This window comes from Notamacropus eugenii, chromosome 1, assembly GCF_028372415.1.
Source record: "Notamacropus eugenii isolate mMacEug1 chromosome 1, mMacEug1.pri_v2, whole genome shotgun sequence".
NCBI lineage: Eukaryota > Metazoa > Chordata > Mammalia > Diprotodontia > Macropodidae > Notamacropus > Notamacropus eugenii.
Genome location: NC_092872.1, coordinates 539,768,997 through 539,781,855, shown reverse-complemented (window position 1 = coordinate 539,781,855; position 12,859 = coordinate 539,768,997). Strand labels below are relative to the sequence as shown.

At 37.5% G+C, this 12,859-nt stretch overlaps 1 pseudogene; it reads right to left on the bottom strand.

Annotated features, from left to right (window-relative positions):
- Positions 1–214: 214 nt before the first annotated feature.
- LOC140518813 (pre-rRNA-processing protein TSR2 homolog pseudogene) lies at positions 215–1,558 on the bottom strand (annotated as a pseudogene).
- Positions 1,559–12,859: the final 11,301 nt, after the last annotated feature.

Sequence of the window (12,859 nt, the reverse complement as noted above, 5' to 3'; positions counted from 1 at the left end):
ACATTATACCATTTGGCAAGTATATGTTTAGTATTGATAGTAGTTCATTATCCATGGAAACTTATAGCAAGTGGTTTCCCTGCTTATCTCTCTTTCTTTTTAAGCTTCACACTTGCTTTATTATTACTGAGAACAGGAACTGTCCATCTGAGGAAGGGGAGTCCCCTTACCTGGTTAAGTCTACCAGGCATCTTTCAGGGTCCACACTGAGAGCCTAATGTGAAGAAGAGAGAAGAGGACTCCAAATTTGGGGGAAGAATGTGGGAAGGTCTGGCAGGTCCATAAGCCTGGAAAGGCAGGTGAAAGGAATACTGTGGAGGTCTTTAAATACTACGTTGAGCACCTTGGAGTTGATCCTAATAGGAAGAGGGAGTCACTAAATGTCTTCAAGTATGGATGTGGCACAGCCAAATCTGTCTCTGTGGAAGATGACTTTGGTAACTGTGGAGAATGGAGTGGAAAAAGAAGAAGCAAGTTTTGAATTTACTTTAGCTGAGGTGAGAGCTGATTGGGGGGAGGGGGGAAGGGAACAAGATTAGACTGGAGGCCAAGTGAGTGAAGAGAAGGTAAGTGGGGTGAAAGGAGACATCTCCTTGTGGTTCCATCACTGCACTGGTCTTTATGGCTGACCCCAGTTCTAAGCAGGTGCTATGTGGTGAAGGTCCTGGAGGGTGGTGGGGGTAAACAAAGACTGGGAAAACTGCACACTTCATCTCTTCATGTCCCCATTCCTCTCTCCCCGCCCCAGCTCCTGTGAAGCAAAGTCTATGTCTATCCCTTGAATTTTGGGCTTCTATTATTGTCCCTATTTTAGAAATTAGAAAATGGAAATCCAAAGAGGGCAAATGACTTGCCAAAGACCACAGAACACTGGCAAATGTCAACACCAGGCACCTAATGCTCTAAAGTAGAGACTCTGCACAGACTGGGGCCCCGTGGCTGCTCTAGGCCAATTTTATAACTGTGTATGGAATATCATGGGCTAGAGCAAGAAGTTCAGAAGATGCTCATGGTGCATACCTGGAAGACCCAGGCCAGGCCAATGGGTTGGACCAGGCTCTCCCTTCCTTTTCCTCTGGACAACAATCCAGCCATCTTCAACAGCTTCGTGCCCAAGGGAGGCCAGGCTAGTGGTAGATGATGGACCAGTCTAGGCAATACAGAGCAAGGCAGGGGTCTCCCTGCCATCAGTCACCTCCGTTTCCTCAGCTTCCTCATCTAATTTTTCCTCCTGTTCTGAGTCATCACTGGTCTGGTAGACTATCTGAGCCTCCATGAGTTTGACATCCATCTGCTTCTGGCCCATCTGAGTGATGAACTCTTAGAAAGGATTCCTCACCACTCTGGCAGTATTTCAACATTGTCTGGAGCTGCTGGTTTATCTGGGGCAGGCTTCCATCTTCTACCACAGTATCAAATTCGGTGCTCATGATGTCAGTTAGGAAATCCTCCTCCTCATTCTACTCCAAGTGAGCATTCTGGACAAAATACTCGTGGACAGCTCCCCTGAGCCACAAGACCTTCTTGTGGCTGTAAGCTCCCCAAAGCTCCTCTCCATGCAGATATGCAGTGCTGGCCAGACTTCCAGCACCACCCAAATACCGGTGCCAAACAAGATCCACTCCTACTCTACAGACACTCCTATGTCCAACCGCTTCACTGTCAGTTCCAGTAGAAATTTATCTCTTTTAATTATATTTATTTTTTCTTTTGCTTTCTTTAAGGTCATGACTGTTACTCCTGCCTTTTTTGTCAGCTGAAGCACAATAAATTCTGCTCCACCCTCATATTTTGGCTTTCTGGATATTTGTTTCAAGTGTGTTTCTTGTAAAACAAACAAACAAAAATATCATTGGATTCTGGTTTCTTTTACGTTTTGCGATCCACTTCCATTTTATGAGTGAGTTCATCTCATTCCCATTCACAGTTATGTTTGCTAAATCCATTTCCCTCATTCTATTTTATTCTGTTTATCTTCTCTCTTTTTCTTTGTTTCCTGTGAAAAGTGTCTTTTGATTTTTCTTTTTTTAATTCACTATCCCTTTTATCATCTGATTGTTTTTTTTTACTTCCTTCCCCTCCTAGTGTTATGTTGGCTAAGATACTTTTCTATAACCAATTGATTTTGTGTGAATCTATCTATCTCTTTTTCTGTCTGTCTTTCCATCTTTGCACCAATTTTGATGAGAGTGAATTTCACTTATTGCCTGACCTACTTCTACACCATTTCCCTCTTCAGTATAAAAAGTTTTCTTCATGTTCCTTTTACATGTGAAATAATTATTCCTCTCATTTTTCCCAGTGCAACTTTCTTTCTAACCCTTTCATTATTTTGTGATAATCTCAGCATAATCAGTTCACATTTGTTCCCTATGTCTATATAGACTTCTTTTAAACTGTCCTAATATACTGCCAAGGTGATGCTCACAGCAGCAGCTATGAATATGCTGGCATATTTCCAAGTTTGAATCAAAAGAAATAACAGATTCTCTTCATTGAGATCATATCCAATATATTTATTCAAACAGAAAAAAGCCAAATCCATCACAGTAGCAAAGAAATCCATCATATTAATCAAGAAATCTATACACATTATCAATTATCAGACCTTCCCACAAACCAGCTCCCTTAAATGTAATGATTCCCTCTCTCACTCACAGTTAGCTGGTTGCTTCCCTTCTTTTTCCCAGCTCTTTCAGCTCTGTCTCACTTCCTCTCAGCTCTGCACCATCCTTCTTGCTCCAACCTTTCCTGCTTCACCCTTTGACAAGCTCCTCCCACCACAGGATTCATGTGACTTAGACTCATGAGACTCAGACCTCCATATGACTCAAGCAGCTCACATAGAACTATTAATGAATGGAAAAGATCTTCCCATTCCATTAAAAATACATTTGGCCCTAAGATAGTTCCTATCCATTACATAGGTCAATGGGGCAACTGGTATTAACAGAACTTTACAACAATATAACAGAGATAGCACAAAATAAAACAATTTTCTTAGTGTAGGACTTGAGCACAAGCACCCCGTCATCCCCCCTCAAATGAATGAGGCCCAAAATCCCTTGGGGTAAGGGATGAAAGTATCTTTTTCTATAGTTGTTTCCTGGTGAGATTAGACGTAGAACTGTCCCTGCCCCAAGAGGTCCCATTCAAGGGATCAATTCTTTAGCTGGTCTCTGGAGATTGAACAATGCCAGGTTCAGGGGTGACATATCAGTTGTGGACAGGGAGTGACATCCAACTTAAGCAGTCAGGCATCTACAGATGAAGGGTGCTAAGCCTGAAGAAAACAAAGATAACAAATAAGGTGAACAGGAAAAAAAATGCCAAAAAAAAAATAAGGAGACAATAGCCAGAAACAGGGTAGATATAGGGTCAGCCCTGCTTGTGGAGTCTAAGAACCCACTTTCATAATCTTATTAATTGCTGTTTTCTGTTTTCTAGTTTGCAGATTTGGGGTCATTATTCAGGCTAAAGGTGTACTTCCTTTAATGTGACCTGGAGGCTGGCCAATTTTCTATTCTCCCTGCAGATGTGACAAACTTGGATATAATATTTCAGGAGGATCTGTAAGGGCAGTTCTTGCTTGCATATTCCATCCCTTTTCTTGGTACATTTTATATAGTTCAACAGTTGGAATGCCATATAATCTTCCAAAATCTATTCCTCCTTTTAACAGGGCAGTAGAAAAATCTTTCCTCGTTAATCTATTCTGACTTTGAATCCACTGGCTATTTCCTCTTCCTTCTTAAGGAAATCTAACTTTTCTCCATTCTCCTAAGTCACTCAACTGTGCAATATTATCCAGCACCTCTGAAAGAGGGTCCCCTATTTCCCCAATTAGTAGAGTTAGAATTAGGTGCTTTTAGTAGGAGGAGCTGTCTTCACTATTATTGAGGAACTGTTAAGAGAATAACATGATAAGCACCAGCATCTTTGACCATTATGACAGTTTCCATCACCTCTTCCTTTCACTTTCTTATACAGTCTCTAAGCGAATACCAGGGTCTATCTGCACCAGGACACATAGAGTCAGTAGGATATTGCTTACTGCATCCTTCTGAAGCCAAATCAAACAGATTAATTCTATTGTTACATTCTGGCATATGGTAATCCCTAAAAGTTTGCTGAACAAAACGATTCTAATACATATTGATTTAAAACAATCTATGTTATCTATCCCCACTCCTCTGGCCCTTTCATCATTGATTCTTATCATCCAAAATACTAATGATTCTGCCATTTTTTGGGAAAACCACCTCAAAATATCTGTGATCTCCTGCTGAGTGAAATCCTTCATTGCTTCCCTATACACTTAGTGTTGGCCCCTGTTTCTCCTGATTCCTTCTTAGTATTGGCCAAACATGTGCACTCATAGAAGCTTCCTCATCTAACTTTGTTCCATTTTCCTCCCACATATATTCTTTCCATGTGTCAGGGCTCCAACTAGGCCCAGCCTGTGCAAGGGCTGCATGAGCATTCCTTTTGTTAGTTTTTCACTTTTTTATACCTTAATTTTCTTTATTTTCAGTATTCTACAACCACTACCATATAACTTCGATTTTTTCCCCTACCTACCCCTATCTCCCTCCTCCCTTCCTGAGACAGCATACAAAGTTCTCCTGGTTCTGCTCCTTTCACTCAGCATCACTTCATATAAGCTTTTCCAGGCCTTTCTAAAGTCTTCCTGTTTATCATTTCGTCTAATATAATAGTATTCCATTACATTCATATACCATACTTTATTCAGCCATTCCCCAATTGATGAGCATCCCCTTGATTTCCAGTTTTTGGCCACCACAATGAGTGCCGCTATAAAAATTTTTGTACATGTGGGACCTTTTCCTATTTTTAAAGTCTCTTAAGGATACAGCCCTAGAAGCTATATTTCTGGGTCTAACAGTATGTATCTTATTGTAGTCCTTTGGATATAGTACCAAATTGTTCTCCATAATGTTTGGATCAACTCAGAGCTCCACCAACAATTAATTAGTGTTCCAACTTTCCCACATCCTCTCCAACAATTATCATCTTCCTGTTCTGTCATGTTGCCAATATGATAGGTGTTTTGTGGTACTGTGGAGTTGTTTTGGTTTGCATCTCACTAATCGAAAGTGACTTAGAGCATTTCTTCATATGACAATAGATACCTTTAATTTCTTCCTCTGAAAATTGCCTGTTCGTATCCTTTGACGACTTACCAATTGGGGAATGACTTGTATTTTTTACATTTTACTCAGTTCTCTATATATTCTAGAAATGAGGCCTTTATCACAAATATTAGCTGTAAAAATTATTTCCCAGCTTTCTACATCCCTCTGGGTCTTGGTTGCATTGGGTTAGGTTGTGCAAAAACTTTTCAGTTTAATGTAAACAAATTTATCCCTTTTGCACTTCATAATGCTTTCCATCTCTTGTTTAGTCAAAAATTCTTCCCTTCTCCATAAATCTGATAAATATACTATTCCTTGCTCCACCAATTTGTTCCTAGTATTAATCTTTATACTTAGATCATGTACCCATTTGGATTTTATTCTTGTGCATGGTGTCAGGCATTGATCTATGCTTAGTTTCCGCCATACCGTTATCCAGTTTTCTCAGCAATTTTCGTTGAACAGTGAGTTCTTATCCCAGAAGCTGGGATTCTTGGTTTCATCAAACAGTAGATTGCTATATTCATTGTTTACAGTGTCTTGAGTACCTAGCATATTCCACTTTTCTACCTTTCTGTTTCTTTGCCAGTACCAAGTCATTATGATAATTGCTGCTTTACAGTACAATTTGAGATCTTGGTAGTGTTGGGCCACCTTCCCTAGAACTTCCTTTCATTGGTCTCCTTGATATTCTGGACCTTTTGTTCTTCCAGATGAATTTTGGCACTATTTTTTACAGCTCTAGAAAATAATTTTCTGATAGTTTAATTGGTATGGCACTAAATAAGTAAATTAATTTAGGTACAATTGTTATTTTTATTATATTAGCTTAGCCTACCCATGAGCAACTCATAATTTTCCACTTACTTAGATCTGACCTTATTTGTGCAAAAAGTGTCTTGTAATTGTGTTCATACAATTTCTGGGTTTATTTTGGCAGGTAAACTTCCAAATATTTTACAGAATCTGTCCTAGCTTTAAATGGGATTTCTCTTTCTGTCTCATGTTGTTGGATTTTGATACTAGTATATAGAAATGCAGATTTGTGTGGGTTTATTTTCTAACCTGCAATTTTGTCAAAGTTGTTTACTATTTCAAGGATTTTTTTAACTTGAATCTCTGGAATTTTCTAGGTAAATCATTATATCATCTGCAAAGTTATAACTGAATGTCATCTTTGCCTATGCTAATTTCTTCAAATTCTTTATCTTGTCTAATTGCTATAGCTAGCATTTTTAGTACCATATTGAATAATGGTGGTGATAATGGACATCCTTGTTTCACCACTGATCTTATTGGAAATGCATCTAGCTTATGTCCATTTCATATAATGCTTGCTGAAGGTTTTAGGTAGGTACTCCTTATTATTTGTGGAAAATTCCCTTTATTCAATGCTCTCCAATGTCTTTAATAGGGAATGAGTGTTGTATTTTGCTGAAAACTTTTTCTGCATCTATTGAGATAATCATGTGTGTTCTGTTAGTTTTGTTGTTGATATGATCAATAATATTAATACTTTTTGTAATATTGAACCAGCCCTACATTTCTAGTATGAATTCTTCCTGATCATAATGTATTATTCTTGTGATAAGTTGCTGTATTCCTATTGCTAAAATCGTATTTAATATTTTTGCATCTGTATTCATTAGAGAGATTGGTCTATAATTTTCTTTCTCTGTTTTGTCTCTTCCTGGTTTAGGTATCAAAACCATATTCATATCATAGAGAGAATTTGGGAGGACATCTTCACCATTTTTCCCAAGTGGTCTATATAATATTGGAATTAACTTTTCTTTAAATGTTTAATAGAATTCCCTTGTAAATCCATATGGGTCTGGGGATTTTTTCCTAGGGAGTTCATTGATGGCTTGTTCAGTTTTTTTCCTGGTATGGGTTGTTTAAGTATTCAAGTTCCTCTTCTATTAACCTGGGCAATTTATATTTCTTAAACTACTCATTCATTTCATTAAGATTGTCGGATTTATGGGCATAAAGTTGGGCAAAGTAATTTCTAATTATTGTTTTAATTTCCTCCTCATTGGAGGTGAGTTCACCCCTTTCATTTTTGATATTGGTAATTTGGTTTCTTTCTTTCTTTTTAAATAAAATTGACAAAAGGTTTATCAATTTTATTAGTATTTTTCATAAAATCAACCATTAGTTTTATTTACTTATTCAATAGTTTTCTTAATTTCAATTTTACTGATTTCTTCCTTGGTTTTCAGTATTTCTAATTTGGTATTTACTTGGGAATTTTCAATTTGTCATTTTTCTAGCTTTTTCTGCTGCATGCCAAGTCATTGATTTCCTTGTTCTCTGTTTTATTCATGTAGGCATTCAAAGATATAAAACTTCCCCTAAGAACTGCTTTTGCAGTATCCCATAAGATTGGTAGGTTGTATCATTGTTGTCATTCTCTTGAATGAAGTTGTTCATTGTTTCTATGATTTGTTGTTTTACCCATTTCTTCTTTAGAATTAGATTATTTAGTTACCAATTAGTTAAGTTACCAATTAGTTACCATGGCCTGTTAATACATATAATTTTTTATTGCATTACAATACGAGAAGGATGCATTCAATGTCTCTGCCTTTCTGCTCCATGCTTTGAGGTTTTTAATTCCCTAGAACATGGCCAATTTTTGTATATGTGCCATGTACCACTGACAAAAAGTTATATTTCTTTCTATCCCTACTCAATTTTCTCCAGGTATCTATAAAACTTATATTATCCAGAGTTTTATTCACCTCCTCATCTTCATTCTTGTTTGTTTTAAGGTTAGATTTATCAAGTTCAGGAACTGGGAGGTTGAGGTCCCCCATTAGTATAGTTTTGCTCTCTATTTCTTCCTGCAACTCCCCCAACTTCTGCTTTAAAATTTTGGATCCTATACCACATGATATATATATATGTTCAGCAATGATATTGATTTATTGTCTATGGTGCCTTTTAGCAGGATATAGTTTCCTTCCTTATCTCTTTTGATTAGATCTATTTCTGCTTTTGGTTTGTCTGTGATTGGGATTCTTACTCCTGCTTTTCTTAAATCAGCTGAAGCACAATATATTGTACTCCAGCCTCTTACCTTTACCCTGTGTGTATCCCCCCATTTCAAATGTGCTTCTTGTAAACAACATGTTGTTGGCCTATGGCCTTTAATCCATTTTCCAATCTGTCTCTGTTTTATGGGAGAGTTCATTCCATTCACATTCACAGTTATGATTACAATCTGTGCCTTTTCCTCCATCCTCTTTCCCCCCATTTTTGCTTTTAGTTTTCTAGTCTCCCTTCCCCTCCTTAATAGAGTTTTCACTTTTGACCACCACCTCTCACAGTCTTCCTTTCCTTCTTTCAGCCCCCTTCCTTTTACTCCAGTTTACCCTTACTATTTCTTCCCCCTCTTTAGTTTTCCCTCCCCTTTCTTCTCCCTTCCCCTCCTACTGCCTTTAGAGCTAGTTAGATTTATATATTTAATTAAATTTATTCTTCCCTTCTTGAACCAAATCAGATGAGAGTATCTCTCAAACAATGCTCCTCTCCTTCCTCTCTTTAATTTTGTACTTCTTCCTGTGACATAATTTATCATTTTCTGCTTCCTCCTTTTTACATCTCCTGTTACAATTCCTTCGCATGCTTGAATCAAATTTTTATCATTAAATCATTTACTTTGTATCAATTCCCTCTATCTGTGTATATCCCTTTCATACTTCATAATAGATGTATTATTCTCAAGATTAACACGTATCATCTTCCCCTAAGAAATTTGCCCAAATTGAGTAACAAGTTTTTCTTTTTCCCTGTTTGCCTTTTTACGCCTCTCTTGAGACCTGCCTTTGAAGATCACATTTTCTATTGAGTTCTGGACTTTTTGTCAGGAAGGTCTGGGAATCTGTTACTTTGTTGAATGTCCCTCTCCTTGCCTGAAATGTTACGCTGAACTTTGCTAGGTAATTGATCTTTGCTTGTAGTCCCAGCTCCTTTGCCTTACAGAATACCAGATTCCAATTCCTTTGATCTTTTAATGTAGAAGCTACAAGGTCCTCTGTGATCCTGACTGTAGCTCCTGGATATTTGAATGGTTTCTTTGTGGTTGCATGTAGTATTTTCTCCTTCACTTGATAGTTCTGGAATTTTGCAACAATATTTCTTGGTGTTTTTAGTTTGTTATCCCTTTCAGGAGGTGAACAGTGGATTTTTTCGATGACAATTTTGCCCTCTGGATCTAGCACTTCTGGGCAGTTTTCCTTGATAATTTCGTGGAAGATATTTTCCACAGTATTTTTTCATTATGGTTTTCTGGTAGGCAAATATTTCTTAAATTTTCTCTCCTGGATCTATTTTCCAAGCCAGTTTTTTCCAATTAAATATTTTGCATTTTCTTCTATCTTTTCAATCTTTTGATTTTGTTTGACTAATTCTTGAAATCTCATAGAGTCATTACCTTCTACTTGCACAATTCTAATTTTCATCAAATTGTTTTCTTCAGTCAACTTTTGCATCTCCTTTTCCATCTGTCCAATTATTCCTTTTAAGGAATTATTTTTTCCAGTAAATTTTTGTGCTTCCTTTTCCATTTGTCCAATTTTCCCAGTTAGGTTTTCTGCTTCCTTTTCCATTTGTTTAATTTTCCTTTGTAAAGACCTGTTCTCCTTGGTGAATTATTTTTTCATACTTTTAATATCATTGGCCATTTTTTCTTCTATTTCCTTCTTCAGCTATTCCAAGAGTTCTATCTGTGCATGGGAGCAGTTCGTAGTCCCTCCTGAAGTTTCAGATGGGAGTACAGTCTCAACACTGACCTCTTTGGTAATGCTGTTTTGGTCCTTGTCCCCATAGAAAGATTCTATGGTCTCTTTCCTCCTCCTTTGCTCTTGCTCATGGTGGTGAGGCTTTGTGTATTGTGGCCTCTGGTTATTTTAGTTAGAAGCTGGAGAATCTGTTGTTGAGCTACTGGTATGGGAAAGCTAAGGGCAGGTTCCTTTGTTTTTCCTTTTGTTTTGCATTTCCTGGCTTAGCTCTGGGGCTAGCTTGTTAAATGTGAGGTAAGGGTGGTCTGGTCACTGGAGATCTCCTCAGCTAAGCTAGCGCAAAGGCAAACTCAGCTCACGTCTGGGTCCTAGTGTGAGTTTCCACCCCATCTAGGGTTCCTCTCCTTACAGTTCATCTCTGAAAGAGTAAGAGGAATCCCCCTTAACTATTTTCCTAGCCTCAGGTGCTGTGAGAATGCTTTCTCCTTTAGCTGTTTCCACTGATCCAGGGTTTTTCTGGGGAAATATTTTATGGTTCTTTTGAGGTAAAAAGAGAAGCGGGAGAGAGCATTTATCAGTCACTCCCAGAATATCAATTAGGTGACTTACAGTCATTTAAGATGCAGGCTGAAAGTCTCTGGAGCAGCTGCAGCTGATACCTGGGTGCTGCTGCTTCCTGAGGCTGCCTCAGGGGTTTCCTGCTTGGCCAGGCTGTTGCAGAATGCACTGTGCTATGTGCTGTGGGTTCACCCCTGAGGATAACATCCTTCTTGTTGATTTTCCAGTCTGTCCTTATCTGTGAATTTGCCGCAGTCTGTCCCCTGTTGGATTCTTCACCTTCAAAATTTGCACAGATTCCCTTTTTAGAGGTATCTGAAAGAGTTTGTCTAACAGCTTAGGTGAGTAGTTGCTCTTACTCTACCATCTTGGCTCTGCCCCCTTTCATTTCTTTTTGTGATCTAAATTAACAACAGCTTTTTCTTCTACCACCTGAAACTTCCTACCTTGCTCTTCTATAGGAAAGTTTGAACACTGTAGTGTAGAAAGCTTCTCATGCCAACCAGCTCACTTCTGTTCCATCTGAACCTTTTCCTCCAGCAATTTGTCTCTGCTTCTACATCTAATATGATAACTTATCAATACAGACCATCTTATCCTTCATACCTTGAGTATTTCTTTGCCAGGTTCCATTATTATTCCTTATAAACATATTTTTAAATAGGTTCTCTGTTCTGTAGCCAAAGTTCTAAGTTTTCACAGAATCCTGTGACACTCATTTCTTGCTTTAGAACCTTCCTGCCTCCAAATAGAGGTTTTATATCTTGTGATCCTGTTCATGGCACTAATTATATCACCATGTGACACCCACAGCCACAGCTATGAATATGATGGCATATTTCCAGGTTTGAATCACAAGATATAACAGACTCTTTTCATTGAAAACAGAGCCAACACATTTATTTAAACACCAAAAAGTCCAATCCATCATAGAAACAAAGATATTTATCATAGTAACCAAGAAGTCTATACACATTATCAGACCTTCCCACAAACCAACTGTCTTAAGCAAAATCACTCCCTCTCTCCCTCATAGCTAGCTACTTACTTCCTCTCTCTTTCCCAGGTCTGCTTGCTAGGTCTCACTTCCTCTCAGCTCTGCTCCCTCCTTCCCTCTTCACCCCTTTATCCTCCTCCCATTGATTAAGGTCCTCCCACCATAGGCTCCATATGACTTAGCCTCATGTGATTCAAGCTTCCATGTGACTCAGGTGGTTCACATAGGCCTATTAATGGATGGGAAAAATCTTCCCATTCCAATAACAACATTTTAACAATTCACCTAACAATGATCAGGTCCTTAGGAATTATATGTATTATTTTTCAGAAAAGTAATTAGTACCATTTGATATTATTAACTCTTTCATGTTTACATTTTTATGCTTCCTTGAGTCTTGTTTTCCCATTTCAAATTTTCTTTTCATCCCAGGACTTCTAATCACTAATGCATGAGAGTTCACTCTTTCATTAAATGTACAATTTTCCTCCAGATGGGTAATGCTCAGTTTTGCTCACTAGGTTATTCTTGGTTTTAATCCCAGGCTCTTTGTTTTCCAGAATATCATATTCAAGCCTTTTGGTACTTTAATGAGGAAACTGCGAAAACTTGTGTGATTCTAACTGTTGCTTCATAATATTTTCATGTTTTCTCTCTGGTTTTTAACAATATTTCCTCCTTGACCTAGATTTTTTCCAGAATGTTTCTGAAAGTTTTCATTTTGGCTTCTCTTACAAGAAGTGATCAGTGGATTATTTCAGTTTTTATTTTACCCTCTGGCTGTAAAACATCAGGGCAGTTTTCCTTTATAATTTCTAAAATATCATGTCTGGACATTTTTTAACATGATTTTCATGTCGTACAATAATTCTGAATTTACCTCTCCTGAATCTGTTCTCCAAGTCAGTTTCTTTTTCCAATGAGATATTTCTCATTTTCTTCTTTGTTTTTCTTAATTTTCTTGGGTTTACATTATTGTTTCTTGATTCTACATGGAGTCAATATCTTCCACTTCTCCAATTTTAATTTTTAAGCAAGCATTTTTTTTTCAGTGAATTTTTGTGCATTTTACCATTTGGTCAATTCTATGTCTTAAGATTTTATTTTCTTCAAGACATTTTCTGCCTCTTTGGCTAAACTCTCAATCTTACATCACTTTCATTTCTTTCCCCAATTTTTACTCTATCACTAATCTCTTTCTTTAGATCTTCTAGAAATTTATGTTGGGCTTCTGTCTGATTTACATTTTTCTTTGAAGTTTTACCTTTTGCTATTTTTCTACTGTTGTTTTCTTTTTGATACTATGTCTTGATCTTCTCTGTGCACATACTAGCTTTTTATAGTCCAGATCTTTTGTGATTGTTTGCTTATTTTCTCAGCCTATTTCTTGACTTTGAACT